A 20,903-nucleotide genomic window follows, 5' to 3' on the forward strand; every position below is an offset into this window, starting at 1 on the left:
TATTTATAAAGGAATAAGGAAGCACAAAAAATATATAATATTTAAATATTTTTAATCTCTATGCTTGAAGTAACAAATTTAAATATTACTTAATCTTTATTTTGAAACATGCTTATATGTAAGAAAATTCACTTGGTTTTAGTTATTACTGCCTGAGGACTATACATATTAAAGCTTTGTTGTTTTTTTTTTAAGTTTTATTTACTTATTTTGAGAGAGAGAGAGAGAGGGAGGGAGGGGAAGAGAGAAATGGACAGAGAATCCTAGGCAGACTCCACACTGTCAGTGTAGAACCCAATTCAGAGTTCGATCTCACTAACTGAACTGTAAGATCATGACCTGAGCCAAAATCAAGAGTCAGTGCTCCACTTACTGAGCTACTCAGATGCCCCTAAGCTTTATTTTTTCTAAAGTGAAGTATGGAAAATACACGCATAGAACTGGGTGTTCTTAAATTATATAATGAGGAGGGTTTTGCCCTGGGGCACAATGCCACTTTTAACCTATCTAGTTCTTTACAAAGAGATTCTATGATTTCATGGGACAAAACTTCTCCATGTTCTCTCTTTTTTTTCTTTCTTTTTCCTGCATGTTTACAAGACTGACATTCTGTGTATGAAGGCAAAATTGTGGGTGAAGTTTTTTATGTGTAGACTTTAAATTACTTACTTTTTTCTCTTCTTCATTTCACCTGGGCTTTTGAAGGGAAAATCAGATCTTCCCTTACTATAGGAGAAGTTACCTTACCTTACCTTATTTATATCCCAAAATATAAGAGCTTATAGTTTTAATCCATTTACATTTATTATAACTCTTACACTTTATCTTACTTTTGCCTTTTTTATTTTTGTTTTCTATTTTTTTGACAAATATTTTCTTACTCTTTGTTTTGTAGTTTCATGAAACTGTTCCTTGCCTTATTTTTCTTTTTTTATCCTTCCTGATTGCCTTAAAGTTTTGTGATACTGTTGTTTTCTCTTTTCTAAAGTTTATTTATTTTGAGAGAGAGAGGAAGAGAGTATGAGTGGAGGGGCAGAAAGGGAGGAAGAGAGAGAAGCCATGCTGTCAGTCAGGGCCCAATGCAGGGCTCAATTTCATGAACCATGAGATCATGATCTGAGCCAAAATCAAGAGTCGGGAGCTCAACCACCTGAGCCACACAGACACCCCGATCCTCTTTTAAATCTAGTTATTTGATACCCTTCTAGTTCTGCTCTTAATTTCTTTAATTAACTTTGGGATATTTTGTAACATGAGATGCAATTCGATATTTTTATTTAAATTAACTTTATAGGTGACACTTAACACATACTGCGATACTTAACAAACTTTATGATTTCTTTATAAACACTATATAAGAGATTTTAGGAAAATGGTGGTGTAGGAGGATGCTGGGCTCACCGTGTCCTGCTGATCACTTAGATTCCACCTACACCTGCCTAAATAACCTAGAAAACCGCCAGAAGACTAGCAGAACGGAGTCTCCGGAGCCAAGGGCAGACGAGAGGCTCACAGAAGAGGGTAGGAAGGGCGGCGAGATGGTGCACACTACACGGACTGGCAGGAGGGAGCCGGGGTGGAGGGGCGGCCCGCCGGCCAAGCAGAGCCACCGACTCTGGCTTGCAAAAGCCAAGAGATCAGACGGAGTGTGTTCAGACAGCAAGCGGGACTTGATATCTGGAAGGTTATAAGCTAACAGCTCTGCTTGGAGAGTGGGAGGGCTAGAGGACAACGGGAGGGAGAGTTGTTGAGCCCCGGACAACAGAGTGCAGCTTGGCGGGGAACAAAGGTGCTCACCAGCGCCATCTCCCTCGCCCATCCCCCAGCCAAAATCCCAAAGGGAACCGGTTCCTGCCAGGGAACTTGCTTGCACCTCGCAAACACCCAATGCTGTGCTTTTGCGGATCCATCCCCCTGCCAGGTCTGACTCCCTCTGCATGCCGCAGGGCCCCTCCTAAAGCGGATCTCTGAAGGAAAAGTGAGCTGACCCTGCCCCTCCCGCCCCCATGCACCTTGCCGATCCACCCCAGCTAATACACCAGATCCCCAGCACCACAAGCCTGTCAGTGTGCAAGTAGCCCAGACGGGCCACGCCACCCCACAGTGAATCCCGCCCCTAGGAGAGGGGAAGAGAGGGCACACACCAGTCTGACTGTGGCCCCAGCGGTGGGCTGGGGGCAGACATCAGGTCTGACTACAGCCCCGCCCACCAACTCAAGTTATTCAAGACAGCACAGGGAAAGGGCCCCGCAGTCCCGCACCACTCCAGGGACTATCCAAAATGACGAAACGGAAGAATTCCCATCAGAAAAACGTCCAGGAAATAACAACAGCTAACGAACTGATCAAAAATGATTTAAACAATATAAGAGAAAGTGAATTTAGAATAATAGTCATAAAATTAATTGCTGGGCTTGAAAACAGTATAAAGGACAGCAGAGAATCTATTGCTACAGAGATCAAGGGACTAAGGAACAGACAGGAGGAGCTAAAAAATGCTATCAATGAGCTGCAAAATAAAATGGAGACAACCACGGCTCAGATTGAAGAGGCAGAGGAGAGAATAGGTGAACTAGAAGATAAAATTGTGGAAAAAGAAGAAGCTGAGAAAAAGAGAGATAAAATTATCCAGGAGTATGAGGGGAAATTTAGAGAACTAAGTGATGCACTAAAGAGAAATAATCTATGCATAATTGGTATTCCAGAGGAGGAAGAGGGAGGGAAAGGTGCTGAAGGTGTACTTGAAGAAATAATAGCTGAGAACTTCCCTGATCTGGGGAAGGAAAAAGGCATTGAAATCCAGAGGCACAGAGAACTCCCTTCAGACGTAACTTGAATCGATCTTCTGTGTGACATATCATAGTGAAACTGGCAAAATACAAGGATAAAGAGAAAATTCTGAAAGCAGCTAGAGATAAACGTGCTCTAACATATAAAGGGAGACCTATAAGACTCGTGACTGATCTCTCTACTGAAACTTGGCAGGCCAGAAAGGAATGGCAGGAGATCTTCCATGTGTGAACAGAAAAAATATGCAGCCGAGAATCCTTTATCCAGCAAGTCTGTCATTTAGAATAGAAGGAGAGATAAAGGTCTTCCCAAACAAACAAAAACTGAAGGAATTCACCACCACTCAACCAGCCCTACAAGAGATCCTAAGGGGGATTCTGTGAGACAAAGTACCAGAGACATCGCTACAAACATGAAACCTACGGACATCACAATGACTCTAAACCCATATCTTTCTATAATAACACTGAATGTAAATGTACTAAATGCGCCAACCAAAAGACATAGTGTATCAGAATGGATAAAAAAAAAAAACAAGACCCATCTATTTGCTGTCTACAAGAGACTCATTTTAGACCTGAGGACACCTTCAGATTGAGAGTGAGGAGATGGAGAACTATTTATCATGCCACTGGGAGTCAAAAGAAAGCTGGAGTAGCCATACTTATATCAGACAAACTAGACTTTAAATTAAAGGCTGAAACAAGAGAAGAAGAAGGGCATTATATAAGAATCACAGGGTCTATCCATCAGGAAGAGCTAACAATTATAAATGTCTATGCGTTGAATACAGGAGCCCCGAAATATATAAAACAATTACTCATAAACATAAGCAATCTTATTGATAAGAATGTGGTAATTGCAGGGGACTTTAACACTCCACTTACAGAAATGGATAGATCATCTAGACATACGGTCAATAAAGAAACAAGGGCCCTGAATGATACATTGGATCAGATGGACTTGACAGATATATTTAGAACTCTGCATCCCAAAGCAACAGAATATACTTTCTTCTCGAGTGCACATGGAACATTCTCCAAGATAGATCACATACTGGGCCACAAAACAGCCCTTCATAAGTATACAAGAATTGAGATCATACCATGCATACTTTCAGACCACAACGCTATGAAGCTTGAAATCAACCACAGGAAAAAGTCTGGAAAACCTCCAAAAGCATGGAGGTTAAAGAACACCCTACTAAAGAATGAATGGGTCAACCAGGCAATTAGAGAAGAAATTAAAAAATATATGGAGACAAATGAAAATGAAAATACAACAATTCAAACGCTTTGGGACGCAGCGAAGGCAGTCCTGAGAGGAAAATACATTGCAATCCAGACCTATCTCAAGAAATAAGAAAAATCCCAAATACAAAATCTAACAGCACACCTAAAGGAAATAGAAGCAGAACAGCAAAGACAGCCTCAACCCAGCAGAGGAAGAGAAATAATAAAGATCAGAGCAGAAATAAACAATATAGAATCTAAAAAAACTGTAGAGCAGATCAACGAAACCAAGAGTTGGTTTTTTGAAAAAATAAACAAAATTGACAAACCTCTAGCCAGGCTTCTCAAAAAGAAAAGGGAGATGACCCAAATAGATAAAATCATGAATGAAAATGGAATTATTACAACCAATCCTTCAGAGATACAAGCAATTATCAGCGAATACTATGAACAATTATATGCCAACAAACTGGACAACCTGGAAGCAATGGACAAATTCCTGAACACCCACACGCTTCCAAAACTCAATCAGGAGGAAAGAGAAAGCTTGAACAGACCCATAACCAGCTAAGAAATTGAATCAGTCATCAAAACTCTCCCAACAAATAAGAGTCCAGGACCAGATGGCTTCCCCAGGGGAGTTCTACCAGACGTTTAAAGCAGAGATAATACCTATCCTTCTCAAGCTATTCCAAAAAATAGAAAGGGAAGGAAAACTTCCAGACTCATTCTATGAAGCCAGTATTACTTTGATTCCTAAACCAGACAGAGACCCAGTAAAAAAAGAGGTCTACAGGCCAATATCCCTGATGAATATGGATGCAAAAATTCTCAATAAGATACTAGCAAATCGAATTCAACGGCATATAAAAAGAATTCTTCACCATGATCAAGTGGGATTCATTCCTGGGATGCAGGGCTGGTTCAACATTCGCAAATCAGTCAACGTGATACATCACATTAATACAAGAAAAGATAAGAACCATATGATCTGTCAATCGATGCAGAAAAGGCCTTTGATAAAATTCAGCAACGTTTCTTAATAAAAACCCTTGAGAAAGTCGGGATAGAAGGAACATACTTAAAGGTCATAAAAGCCATTTATGAAAAGCCCACAGCTAACATCATCTTCAATGGGGAAAAACTGAGAGCTTTTTCCCTGAGGTCAGAAACATGACAGGGATCTCCACTCTCACTGCTGTTGTTTAACATAGTGTTGGAAGTTCTAGCATCAGCAATCAGACAACAAAAGGAAATCAAAGGCATCCAAATTGGCAAAGATGAAGTTAAGCTTTCACTTTTTGCAGATGACATGATACTATACATGGAAAATCTGATAGACTCCACCAAAAGTCTGCTAGAACTGATACAGGAATTCAGCAAAGTTGCAGGATACAAAATCAATGTACAGAAATCAGTTGCATTCTTATACACTAACAATGAAGCCACAGAAAGACAAATAAAGAAACTGATCCCGTTCACAATTGCACCAAGAAGCATAAAATACCTAGGAATAAATCTAACCAAAGATGTAAAAGATCTGTATGCTGAAAACTATAGAAAGCTTATGAAGGAAATTAAAGAAGATATAAAGAAATGGAAAAACATTCCATGCTCATGGATTGGAAGAATAAATATTGTCAAAATGTCAATACTACCCAAAGCTATCTACACATTCAATGCAATCCCAATCAAAATTGCACCAGCATTCTTGAAACTAGAACAAGCACTCCTAAAATTCATATGGAACCACAAAAGGCCCCAAATAGCAAAGTAATTTTGAAGAAGAAGACCAAAGCAGGAGGTATCACAATCCCAGACTTTAGCCTCTACTACAAAGCTGTAGTCATCAAGACAACATGGTATTGGCACAAAAACAGACACACAGACCAATGGAATAGAATAGAAACCCCAGAACTAGACCCACAAACGTATGGCCAACTAATCTTTGACAAAGCAGGAAAGAACATCCAATGGAAAAAAGACAGTCTCTTTAACAAATGGTGCTGGGAGAACTGGACAGCAACATGCAGAAGGTTGAAACTAGACCAGTTTCTCACACCATTCACAAAAATAAACTCAAAATGGATAAAGGACCTGAATGTGAGACAGGAAACCATCCAAACCCTAGAGGAGAAAGCAGGAAAAGACCTCTCTGACGTCAGCCGTAGCAATCTCTTACTCGACACATCCCCAAAGGCAAGGGAATTAAAAGCAAAAATGAATTACTGGGACCTCATGAAGATAAAAAGCTTCTGGACTGCAAAAGAAACAATCAACAAAACTAAAAAGCAACCAACTAAATGGGAAAAGATATTTGCAAATGACATATCAGACACAGGGCTAGTAACCAAAATCTATAAAGAGCTCACCAAACTCCCCCACAAAAAACAAATAACCAGTGAAGAAATAGGCAGAAAACATGAATAGACACTTGTCTAAAGAAGACAACAGGATGGCCAACAGGCACATGAAAAGATGCTCAACGTCGCTCCTCATCAGGAAATACAAATCAAAACCACACTCAGATATCACCTCACGCCAGTCAGAGTGGCTAAAATGAACAAATCAGGAGACTATAGATGCTGGAGAGGATGTGGAGAAACGGGAACCCTCTTGCACTGTTGGTGGGAATGCAAATTGGTGCAGCCACTCTGGAAAACAGTGTGGAGGTTCCTCAAAAAATTAAAAATAGACCTACCCTATGACCCAGCAATAGCGCTGCTAGGAAGTTACCCAAGGGGTACAGGAGTACAAATGCATAGGGGAACTGGTACCCCAATGTTGATAGCAGCACTCTCAACAATAGCCAAATTATGGAAAGAGCCGAAATGTCCATCAACTGATGAATGGATAAAGAAATTATGGTTTATATACACAATGGAGTACTACGTGGCAATGAGAAAGAATGAAATATGTCCCTTTGTAGCAACATGGATGGAACTGGAGTGTGATGCTAAGTGAAATAAGCCATACGGAGAAAGACAGATACCATATGTATTCACTCTTATGTGGATCCTGAGAAACTTAACAGAAACCCATGGGGGAGAGGAAGGAAAAAAAAAAGGAGGTTAGAGTGGGAGAGAGCCAAAGCATAAGAGACTCTTAAAAACTGAGAACAAACTGAGGGTTGATGGGGGGTGGGTGATGGGTATTGAGGAGGGCACCTTTTGGGATGAGCACTGGGTGTTGTATGGAAACCAATTTGACAATAAACTTCATATATTGAAAAAAATAAAAACCCAACACTATATAAAACTTTAGCATATACCATTATATGTTTCTCATTATTTTTGGTTTTATCATTGGTCTGAGTGTTTATTCCTATGCAAAATATCATTACATTTAAAAAATATATTAAGTGTCTGTCAAGAGTGTTTTTTATTTTTTGCTCTTTAAATAATTTCATAGCTGTGGGGCGCCTGGGTGGCTCATTAGGTTACGTGTCCAACTTCAGCTTCAGGTTATGATCTCACAGTTTGTTAGTTGAGCCCCACATCTGGCTCTGTGGTGACAGCTCCGAGCCTGGAACCTGCTTCAGATCCCTCTCTCTCTGTGTCTCCCTCTCTCTCTGCCCCTCCCCAGGGAGGGGCAAATAAATAAATAAATAAATAAATAAATAAATTTCATAGTCATGCTCATGTATTTATTCTTAAGGAATTTCAAATTACATGATCAATTTCAGAACATTCCATTAGAGATTTAGTTTCTAATTTTATTACATTCATATATTAGGGAAAATAGTGCTATAATATTTATATTTCATTTTAGAAATATTGCCTTTTCCTTTATTTACATCTTTTTCATCTCACATTTAAAAGTTCATATCTTTCTTTAAACAACTCTTGCACATTTGTGATTAAGCCAGTGTGATTTTTGTTCCATTTATATAAATTATATACACACACACACACACACATTTTTATTTAAATTTAAACATTTAACCAAGATATATCTATGTTTCAATATTCATCTGTTTTCTATATTATGAATTATTTTGAGCTGCATATTTGGTCTTTTATGGTTCCGTAACCTCGGTAAGTTGTTTTAAAAATAATTTTGCTTATTGATTTAGCTGAATTTATTGGGATTATATTTTCAACTCGAATTTCTATAGTCGAAGAGGAACATTTCTCTTTTTTCCATATCTATTATATTTTCTTATTATTGGTATATCTGTGCTCTTTTATTTTTCTTCCTCAGAAATCTGGAAGAACTTTTGAAGTTGATCTTTGTATTACATATTAAAAAGTTAATTTTCTAGCTATTTCTGGTCTTTAAGTCCTTTTTTACAGCAGTTTTAAATTAATCTCTTAACATTTTTGTGTTCTTAAAATTATTTTCTTAACTTGCTCTTTTGTTTTAGCTAATTGCCTTCATCTAAGCTACTTCTCTTTTTGATATTTTAATATTAGTCCATGTAGGCATTTATATGTGATTTTTTGAAGACATGAAGCAGATTTTTTTTAAATCCTCATATATTCTTGTGTTCAGTTACTTTCAAGAGATTGATTCTCTTTTGAAATAATAATGCTACTATTCTTTTGCACTAGATTCTTAATAATTTCCACCCTAGTTTAATCATTCACATATGAAAGAGGACACATTTTTTTATGTCAAGCACTTGCTAAAAATAGGATGCTTTGATTGTTTTTAGAGCCTTCTTCATGTACTTGGGTGCTAATAGACTCTCAGATCTAAAACTGAGTTGATGTGAATAGTGTGTAGTCCAATTTCTGTTAACTGTAGGCTTTGATCTTACATTGTTTCATGCTGAAGTTGAGTTTTTTTTTTTTCTGCCTAACTTCTCTTTTTTTCTTCCTTTATTTTTTTAATGTTTCATATAATTGATTCTAAAAAAAGACAAGCAGAAAGTTTTTAGATTCTCTCTGAGTTTAGGACTAGGTTAAACCAAATGAGGTACTTTGTTAGGATGCAAAATTTAAAGGGGTGCCCCCCAAAACTTAGTAATCAAAACAAATATTTGTATATAAATATATTGTGTTTTATATAAATAATGCAATATTAATTTTTTTTCCAAATCAAATTGGGAAACAATGGCTCATAGGTGGCCTCTGTTTTTATAAATTAAGTTTTATTGGAATAAGGGTTGGTATTAGGCTGAGGTGAGTGAGAAGGGTCATACCATTGCAGAGTCACATCTCAGCTTCATTTAAAATTTTGATGTTTTTTTCAACACTATATTTTTGCATTTAAAGATGTTGCTAAAAATATTATGTATCTTTATAACTGAGGGTTTTGTGCTCTCCTAAATTGCATGCTTGAGGAGAGTGCATGGCATACCTTCTAACCTTAGTCCTGAGCTGGAGAATTTTATTCATAATACATATGTCTGGGTTCTATCTTGAACCTACTCATTTTAGATGAAGGTCTCCAGTGGATCTCCTTACCTCCTCCCATTTCTCTCTCCAGCCCCGCCCCCACTATCATCCCTTGCTTTAAGAACTGCTAAAGAAAATAATTTCCATCCTAGAGAAATTTAAAAAGTGTGTGGTTCATCCCCAGAAAACTCCATCTAGGGTTTTATCAGTTTCTTCTTACCAGCTACAGATCCATTCTGTGAGCATTAACATATACTATCCTATTTTCTCTCTGTTTCTGCCTGATGTACCCAGAAAGTAGCTAAAAGGATGCAAAAGAGAAACTGATAGATTGGGTATATGTATTAGTCTGCTCTGGCTGTTGTAACAAACTCACATAGACAGGGTGGTTTAAATAACAGACATTTACTTAAGGCTGGGAAGTCCAAGATGGAGATGCCAGCTGATTTGGTTCAGTGAGACACTTCCTGGGATGCAGATGACTGCCTTCTTGCTGTGTACTGATGTGGTGGATAGTGAGAGCTCTGGTGGCTCTTTCTTATTAAGAGCGCTAATTCCATCATGAGGGTTCTACCCTCATGACCTCACCTAAACCTAATTATCTCTCAAAGCACCATCTCCAAAACCCATCACACCGGGCATTGGGGCTTCAACATATGAATTTCTGGAAGACACAATCAGTCTATAGCAGTATGTGACTCTGATACCTTCAGAATGTGATTCTCCTGAATTGGGGAGCCGAGTATAGTGTGATGATTATGGAAAAAAATGTTTTCTTTTTGAGGTAGCCCTAGACCTTTAATCCTATTTTTTTATTTTTATTATTTTTTTAATTTTCCTGTTTCGTATGAGTGGAAAGTTCTATTCCTTAATATTCCTTTGTCAGTGCTAGTTAAGTTTACTTCTTTGGTAAAAGTTGGCTGGCATTTTTACTCAAAGATGCTGTTGTAAAGTGCTTCACTCTTTTTTTAAAACTGCAGAGAAAATCCATCAGAGACTATAAATGTCGTTTTGACCTGGAAAGATAATTTTTACTTAGTTTCATAACTTCCTAGAACTACTCATTTGCATACTCCCTTTCCCTTTTAATGGCATATACAGAATAATTTACTTCTTATGTTTTGACCATATATCCCAAATTTCAGTCTTAATTACATAATGGATTTTTTGTCAATTTCTTGACAGTGAAAGATTAGAGAATCTTAGGAGTATCACCAAATTCTAGCAGTCCCTTATCATTGTCCTGTTGCTATATATTGTTGCTGGTGCTACTGACATACTGCATCATATCATATTTTTTATCACTTGTAAAACTGGAAAGCAGTTATAATGAAAACTAAATATCTGATCTCTAGTCTCAATTTCATCTGTTTCCAGATGTGTGATTTTGTACAACCCACTGAAAAACTTTGGCCCTCATTTTTCATACCTGGGTTGAGGGTGTATCACTGTTCTATATACCGAATAAGTTCTGATAACTCCATGGAAAAGTAACAGGACTTCCAATTCAAAATATTTTTTTAAAATAGAAATACATGTTTCAGATTATATTGTATAATATGAAGCCTTTCCCAATAGAAGGTTCTCAAAGATGCATTAAAAGACAAAATTTCAAAATAGAAATTGCTATAAATAATATAATATTTAAGATTAATGTAATATAATTACTAAAAGAAGGAGGAACAATAATTTTGGAATAGATTTTTGGACTGATAAAATTGTTATCCGGCTTTATTTTAATTCTACTTACTACTACAGACAAATTAGAATGAAGCTTCATGCCTTCTACAGAATCAATCCCCTGGTTTAAAGATGCAGGGGCCCTACCAAACTGTAAAAAAAAAAAAAAAAAAAAAAAAGCATCATCATTATCTACTCTTTGGATATTGGTCTGTATGGCATATAACTGTTCCTACCTACTCTCCAGACTTTTGCCTTAGTCATTTCTTTAAACATTCCCCAGTTTTTTCAATTAGGCTGCATCAGGGGTTATAAACATGCCCTTTCTGAACCTCAAAATTGGTTCAGGGAGTCATTGCCTAGAAGGTTTAAATCCTTTTCAGTTAAAATGTTCTCAAAGTCTTTCCATTCATAATGCATTTTTTACAAAAAAGATACTTTGACTAAATCAAAGTCAATTCATGTTGATTGTTATGACCATCACTATGCTGGCTAAGAATGATTTCTATTTTATAACGTTTTAGAATTTCCTGAATAGTCAATAATTTAAAAAGCAACAGTTTGTGAATTCCACTTGTATTGTCTCAGGCAGCTAGTGTGTCTGTTTCACTGATTTTTTTTTCCTGTTATGTTTGCTCAACTTTGTGTGCCACTTTAGTAGGTAAATTCATATAATTTAGAATTATTTCATTTATATCACAGAATTACTCCGCAATCAAATTTTCTTTCTCAGTAAAGTTCTTTAATCATACTATAAATTTTAAGCAATAGGTTTACCAGTAGATAAAGTTGCCAATATTATGCTCAATACCTAAATGTCATGAAGGTTCTTCCTCTTAAAAGTCAAGTCATCTGTTATTTGCTGTAAAACTTCCTGTATTTCGAATCTTTTCATGGAGGGAAAAGGTCTCTACTTACTTGGATCCACAGACTAGAGTTTATCTTCTTTCTTTCTTTCTTTCTTTCTTTCTTTCTTTCTTTCTTTCTTTCTTTCTTCTTTCTTCTTCTCCTTTCTTTCTACATAAATCACACTATAGCAATCTGCATCATTTCCAATTCTGTTTTCTTTATAGGGAAGTGATTGCTTAGACTGAGTTCAGAGTTCTAAGATTTTAGAATTTCTCTTCTGTGCTTTCAGAGTTAAGCATCAATATCTACTTCATTGGCATTTATAGGTAGTCTTAATAAAGATTACTCCAGAAGAAGCTAAAAGAATACCTGGAAAAACCATCATGTAAATATCAAAATGGGCTTCTCTCATTATGAAATTATTTAGCTTCCTTAAAGATATATAGGAAGATATACCTTCTAAATTTTCTCTCTAAGGAGAAAAATAGCTTGGAAAGAAAAGGTGAAATAATGGTATAAAAGTAATCTCAATAAAATGATAAAAAGATTAGAAGCAAATAAACAAACAAACAAAAAACCCCACAGTAGTGGAGTCAGGCAATATAAAACCTAAGGCTGTCAAAAAATTAAAACACGAATATGAAATATGCACATGTGAAGTGATCCTGAAAATGTGGAAATAAGATTAAATATCTGAGGAATAGAGAAAATAAATGCTATACTGATTGTTTTGTTTTGAGCAGAGACCAACACCGACAAAATAGATGAGATAATCCAATATGAACAGGATGAAAATGTTCTGGATAAAGAATAAAGTACTATATATGAAAATTAAAATGTTTAAAACTATACACTAGTACAAATTGATATCAAGTTCCAATATCATATTGTGTGTATACATATTATATATATATATATATATATGGACAAAAATTTATTTTACAAATGAGCAAGCAAACATTAAATGATATCTATGAAGGCAAGGGGCAGAAATCTGTCTTTAGACTTCTCCATCACTAGCAGATGTTTTGAAAATTGAGGTTAATGAGAGGGATCAAAATTGATGAACTAAGAAAATTTCTTATAAATCTATAGTAATTAAAATATTATCATAGAAAATCGAGCCCTAAGTCTATGCATTCACTGAGGTAAATATAGGCATTTAGTATATAATAAAGATGACATCTTAAATCCCTAAGGAAAGGTGTTGGAATAACTGATTTACCAAATTGGATTCTAGAAGAAAATCAAATTTATCATTCAATGAACTTGGCTTGTAGAAAGGTTTGAAGTTATAAATAGATCCATAAGAAGCCATAAAAGAAAAGCTATATAATCTAATATAGAAAATAAATTATAGCTTATAACAAGAGAAATGAAAATATTAAAAAAAACTAAATGAAAAAATGTGCTACATATGACAAGCAGGGAGGTAATAATAAAAATGATATGTAACTCAGCATGTAAAAGACAAATACTCTAATAGAGAAAGACAAAGAGCTACAGTCAATATATACATATATTTAAGTCAAAATATATGAAAATAGTTAATCATAGTGCTAAACAAACATAATTTTAAAAAGCAGTTACCACTTTCTGCCTGTTAAAAAACAAAATTGAACTGAGGAAATTTTAAAGAGCTTATTGGTTTTATTCAAAGATTCATGACTCAGGTAGCACCCAATGTAGCAGATAGAATGGAAGTGTACAAAATGAAAGACTTTCATAGGCAGAAGAGAGCAGAAACAAGGAACTAGTGTTTTGACTAGTGTAACTAATCAAAAAAGTGGATTGCTGACTGCAAGATTGCTTTCCTTTAGAGAAAGCCTGGGTCTATCAAGCAGCTTACCTACTAATGCTGATCATGTAATTCCCAGTTTAAAATTCCATGTCTGGGAGAACCAAAACTGTAAGTTAAGTCTCGGTTTGGTGATATGAGGCTTACCATGAGCAACTTTATTTTGGGTCCTTGTTGTCTTGCTTTAAGCATGCCTATATGACAGTTCCTAGTATAACGGAGGCTTTGTGGCAGTAAGAACTCTTATAACCTCTTTGGATCTTTGAGTGAATGCAAATTTTCTTAATGATTGGTAATATGTACTATTAAGCTTACAAATACACTTTGGCCCTGAAGAGCTACTTCTAAGAATGTACTGTAAGCAGACATTTTAACAAGAGTCCAAAGTTATATGTACAAGAATATTTTCTGTAACACTGTTAGAAATAGCAAAACAAAACAAAACAGCCCACAATTTATCGGGGTGAATATATCATGTGATAATCTTAAAGTACAATAGTACCCATCATTTAAAATGTTAATTTGAATGTATGTTATTTTTTGGCATGGGAAAATGGTCACAATGCAACTTTCAACCTAACAAGAAAATTTGTAAATCTCTGTATAGTTTGACTTCATTGTTGCAAACTAACATACTTACCTAAATGCATAGAAAAAAAAAACTTTCAAAGCAAAATACAAATAGCATACTCAGTAAGATTTTACTTTTAATTTTTTACTTTTACAGTTTTTCACATTACTTCCTATTTTTCTATGATGAACATATAATGTCCAAACAGAATTATACAAAAATTCATTTCAAAAAATTGAAAGCATTTTCCAAATGCTAAATTACAAGACAAATGTGACAGGGATCATAATATTCACATGAGATGGGTTTCTCCTGAATTTCAGATGTAAATCTAGAATTGAGCAGCAATAAGCTGTGACATTTTCAAAAGCTCAGAAATATGAGCTGGCCCCCAATAAAGGACACCATCTGGCTATGGCTTTGTTAGAGGTTTTCTTTTCGATTACATTTTCTGTTATTTTTGCATAAAAATGCTTCTCTCAGTGCATTTCAAGCACATGTTTGGAAGGTTCTATGTTGGGTTGCATTCAGCCCATTTAGCTGTATTGTGCAGGCATTTAGCACTAAGCTTTAGGCATTTAGGCAGGTGCTTTCTACTTAAATACTAACAGGGAAGAGGTAACATGGAGTAGGAGGTCAGGGACAGGGCAGGCAACATGATTATCATGGCCTAAGGCCTGGAACACATCCCTGGAAACAGACAAAATGCTGTGGGCATTAGGAAATGTCTTTTTTACTCTTTTTTTTTTTTTTCACTAGCTGATTGCTTGTGTGAATGTGCAATCAGGTATTTCAATTCCTTTTCTGAAAATCTAGTTTGGCTTTTGTAAGATGGGCTTAAGTTACAGTATTTTTGCCATGTGAGTCTGAATTCATTGCTAAGTTAACAATACATAAATGTGTTTCTTCTCCTTTCAGTATTTGACATTTTGCACTAGTCATTAAGAGAACTGATATGATGCAGAAGTCATTCATAAAAGATAGGAGAAAATAATTTCTACCAAAATTCCATCAAGACAGTCACCCATTTTGAATCAGAAACCACTTATTTTATAGCATATGAGTCCATGATGAATATATGCAGGACTTTCCACACCACCATGCCATATGTGGAAGCTGTTGGTTTGAAATTCAGCTGCCATAAAAGTTTTCTGCACTTTTTGGATTGAACAATTATGACATGCTTTCATGGAATTCACTCTGGAAATGTTAATGACCTTTTGAGATGACCATTATGTGGTTTCTAAGGCTTTTCTGTAATAATGTAATAAGGAATTGTCTCTCTACTTCCCTATTTTACATAGTCCAGCCATAAATGCACAATCCGTTGATCAAAAGTTGCAGAAATAACTTACTATATTAGTATCCAGATAAAACCTTTACATACGTTTCCATGATGACAACAGCTAGGGCCAAATATTTGCTGACAGCAACATTAGTTGATTCTAACTAATTAGAATCAACTGAGTCAGAGGGTACTTAACAATGTCAGTTATCTGTCAGCCTCATCCTTTCTGGGGGGATGAGAAAATAATTGATTTATAAGAGAAGAGTAAGGGGTGGGTTAAGGGGATCTGGCAGAAATTTAAAGCATTATACTTTGAAAGGAATTTTAAAGCAACACATTTTGCTTAGATTCATCATTGTCAAAGAGTTTCTATTGACTACCTTCAAATGGAGCCGGGCATTTGCATAGTATGGTGTTATATTTGAAGTTGTGGCCTTTGCTAATCCATTACCAGTGCTGAATGTCAGGAAAATGTCTATTTCACATTGTCTAAGGGGAAATTTATTAGAGATAGCTTTTTGATACATTTTCAGGGTCCATTTGAAAGAAAGAAAGCAAATAATCTTACCTTTAGCTGTGTTTTATTGAGCAGAGAAAGGGTAAAATCATTGGCATTGCAGTTTACCAGAATTACAAGAACAGAGAAAACAAAAACAAGGTGAAGTGGCAAAGGCAGTCTATTCTGCCATCATTTTTTTTCTTTCTACTTACTGCCAACAACTATTTAGTAACAAAGATAATGGAAATAGAATTGGAATCTTGAAGGATGCTTAACTGTAGAAGTCAGAGTTTATGTCCAATAGGAGTCATAGAAATTTGCAGGCTTGCTAGAGTATTATAAGGTTACATCCAGATATGGTGGAATGAAATAGGTGGGAAGGTTGACACTGGTTGTGATGTAACTTTTTCTCTGTCCATGCCGACACAGATGGCATGATTTATTCCAAGGCAGATTTCCAGGAAATACTGTAGTAAGATTTTCAAGAATAGTCATTTTTAAATATCTCTTTTTTTTTTAATTTTTTTTTTTAATTTTTTTAATTTATTTTTGGGACAGAGAGAGACAGAGCATGAACGGGGGAGGGGCAGAGAGAGAGGGAGACACAGAATCGGAAACAGGCTCCAGGCTCCGAGCCATCAGCCCAGAGCCCGACGCGGGGCTCGAACTCCCGGACCGCGAGATCGTGACCTGGCTGAAGTCGGGCGCTCAACCGACTGCGCCACCCAGGCGCCCCTTAAATATCTCTTTTTTATCCTCCATCTCAAACGGCCCCTTTTTATTTAGTTGTCTGCACTATTCATGAGTGAGAGATGACTAACATAAGATATCGAGAGTTAACATTTTGGAGTAGAGAAATGCAATGTCAGTTGGGCTTCTGTTTCTGATTTGTTTGTTTTTTGGAGGGGGGATATGTAAGATTGCTGAGTGACTCAAAGGTAAGAATGTGAAGTATAAATACTATTTGACTTCTGGATTTCATCTCGTCATGTATATTGTTGAATAATAAATTTCTACTGAGTGTAAAAACCTTAGTGGCTTAAGACAAGACAAAGTTATTATGTCAAAGTTCTGGAGGTCAGAGGTCTTGGCATAATATGGTTGGATCTTCTACTCAGGGTTAACAAGGCTGATGTCGAAGTTTTGGCCAAGCTTTGTTCCTTGAGCTCAGGATACTCTTTCAAGATCACATGGCTTTTGGCAGAATTTAGTTCCTTGCAGTTGTAGGACTGAGGTTCCCATTCTTCTTGCTGGCTGTTAGCCAGGAACTGCTCTCAGCTTCTAGAGGCTACTCAGTTCTCCAATGTGTGGTCTTCTCTACAAAATGGCACTTTGCATCTCCAAGACCAGCAGGAGAATCCCACTCATGCTTTGAATCTCTTCATTTTTAGAGACATCACCTGATTAAGTCAGGTCCATCCAGATAACAGCCGTTTGATTAAATCAGATATGAAATATTTGCTGCTTTGATTATGTCTACAAAATCCCTTTGTCATAATATGACATAGTCATACCCAAACTCAATGGGAGGGAATTTATACAGGGTGTAAACATTGAAAGTTGTGAATCTTGGGAGCTAAATTAGAATTCTACCTATCATAGCATGATTTTGAAAACTCTGGTATATGGAAATAAAAGGAACATTCCAAGTTCAAAAATGTGGTATGGGAAGACTTAAAATTGAATATGGAGTATGTATATCCAGATATTAAAGGAAATGAACACAGAAAAGAAAGATTTGAGGTTGCAAGTGTTGTTTTTTTACAGGTTGACAATGAGAAAGTGCACTTTGTAAAAACAGAGGTTTCGGGAGGCATACAGTAAGCAAAAACCGACAAAACAATATTCTAAAGAAGTCTGTGTTCATTTGTAAATAGGAAGTATCTACCTCAATAACTTTATCTCTCATTTTCTCTCTGTTTTTTTAAAATAATTTATTCATTCTACACCTCAAAAAAACTGTTGTACTGGGGCGCCTGGATGGCTCAGTCGGTTGAGTGTCTGACTTTGGCTCAGGTCATGATCTCTCAGTTTGTGGGTTCAAGCCCCGTATCGGGCTCTGTGCTGACAGCTCAGAGCCTGTAGCAGTCTCCTTTGGATTCTGTGTCTTCCTCTCTCTTTGCCCCCTCCCCTGCTTGCACTCTATCTCTGAAAAATAAATAAACATTAATATATTTTTTAAACAACTGTTGTATTTAATATTTGTCAATATAATTGTTGTCTTTTATATTTTTTATTTCAAAATATGAGAATTTTTTGAAGAACTACAGTGACCAGCTTTTTCTTTGTAAATACATCATGAGAAATTTACTACATGCCATCTTGTATTCACATGGAAGATAAGTATTTTCACTACAGTGTTGAAAAGATTAGATATGCATGCATACCCAGAAATGATACTGTCTTATTTACAATTTAAATTCATACTGAGAAAATGGGAATGGAGGTGGGGGCAGGGCCTAGGATAGAAAGAGGCATTGCCAAATTTAATACATTTCTAATTTTTTCTTGGTGTGTGCTGAACAAGTTGGCATTCTCCTCATAATTATACTCTCTATATTCAACAGTAAATCACCTTGCAGTCCATTATTCTCTAGTTTAAATAATTCCAATCCAATTAAGTTTCCCTTGTAAAACCTAATGTCTAACTGTTAAATAGCTTTCCTTTTTTTCTCATTAAATTTATGTTTTTCTATATGACTTCAAAACTTTAGAGTGTAGGCATTATGATATACACTATTAGACATACGGAGGTTTTATAATACATGGATAACTATGGATTGTAGATTATGTACATACTTTTATTCTATTGTTAATCTAAAAGTGACAAGGTGGGCCTTGATAAAAACACAACCACTGCATCCCACTTTTTCATTTTTGAATTTCCATTGAAAATACATAGAGGCTTACAATTGAATACAAGTCTACTAGGAAGGTCATTTTACATCGAGTGGAAGAAATAGCTGAGCAGTTGCCTTGGGATTTCTCACTGCCTTTCTCAGACACCCTCAATATTTAAGTAGTTTTGTGATCTCATCAAGATATTGTATTATTTTTACTTCATTAGACTACTGCTGGATTACTTAATAAGCATCATTGCTTCTAGGCACTAAATGACATGTGGAATGTATTAGTGCAGATTCCAAAATTGGGAGAAGTATTTCTAGAGGGTAGCTTGTATAGTGAGAGAATCTGGAACCACTGAATAAAACTATTCATAAATCCCTCCCTCCCTTCCTTCCTTCCTTCCTTCCTTCCTTCCTTCCTTCCTTCCTTCCTTCCTTCCTTCTTCTTTCTTCCCCCCTTTCTTCTTTCTTTCTTTCTTTCTTTCTTTCTTTCTTTCTTTCTTTCTTCTCTCTCTCTCTCTCCTTTTTTTCTTAAGCCTACATCGCATGGCTTTGACATTGCAAAAACTTAATATTGCTTGGTTTTGACATGGTTTAAGTATATTTGCATGATGAATATTACACTTAGTTAAGATACAACACTCTACGTTAGGTTAAAAAGTGGCAGGAACCAGACTTTGTGTTTTCAAACCTAGAACAAGGCACTCCGAAATATAACTATGTATAAATCATATCACAAACAAGAGTGTTTTTTGGCAAGATATGCAATATCCCAATCTAAGTAAGAAAGGAAAGCCAAAAAATATGTCTAATTGCACTCTGTATAAGCAGAGGTTGACAGACTAGCTTCACCTGGATTCGGAAGCATGATGAATAAAATACCTTTATGAAGGGCTTAGTCAGGGACTAGTGGAGAAGCACTGCTGCTGAGTCTGAGTTTTAAAGGACAAATACATATCAGAGAGTTGAATGAAAGGATTTTAATCTGGCCAGATCTGAATTTAAGAGGCTTTTTCATGAAAGAACCAAATTACGTCAACAATGCCTCAGTAAACTATCTTTGTTGGCAAAGTAAAAACCTTTATATTATATCCTTTTGAAATGGTTTTGAAGGTGATGGTCAGGTTTAAGGATAAAAAGTACTTGAGTAAAGAGTAATGGTGAGGGCAAAGGCTTCCAGGGGTAGACTCCAAGATTTTTACTTCTGCCAAATGGGAGGAAAATATATGATAGTTCTGCAAATAGGCACAGACGTTGTTTTTCCCTATGTCATAATGCTAACATGGGAAGTATAAAGCATCTCAGTCAGTTCCTGCCGTATATTTTTCATAACTTTTATATCTATAAACATTAAACTCTTTCCTGGAGTCATTGACATATTTTATTTAGTCTCAGTATTTTTTGATTGCTCACAAATAGTAGAAACTCTGTAGCAGGCCATTTATTAATGATAAATTTCAAGTACTCGCCTTTAATTTGACATATTTACTTAGTCTCTGAATCTAACTCTTACTTATTGTGTTGACAAAAGAGCTCAAAGAATAATATCACTTACTCTGTAATGACCAAGACTCTGAAGTGACTATAAAATAAAACCTGAAAGTCAATTATATTTGGACAGTATCGTGACAGCTCAAGGCACTAAACTTATGGAATATAACATGGGTTACATTTCTCTAGAAATACTAATTTTGAAATGCATTGTGTTTTTGTATTTAATTTTTCAATTTGTACATTATGATTTTTCTGTTGATATAAGGAGAACATACTATGAAATTTTAAATTTCTAAATATTATAAACAACAAACACTGTTATGTTCTACTATGTTATATGAATGATTCTATAAACCTATAAATTCATTACAGTATACTTCTTATATGTGCAGAATGCTGAAAAACTGTAAAAATAGTATGTATAAAGGTTTGGCTTCCTTGCTAATTAAATGAGATGGGGAGAACCATAAACTTGTAATGAATAAAGGGATGGAAAATATTAAGTGACAATTTT

Source organism: Lynx canadensis, chromosome B2 (genome assembly GCF_007474595.2).
Source record: "Lynx canadensis isolate LIC74 chromosome B2, mLynCan4.pri.v2, whole genome shotgun sequence".
In the NCBI taxonomy this organism is placed as follows: Eukaryota; Metazoa; Chordata; class Mammalia; order Carnivora; family Felidae; genus Lynx; species Lynx canadensis.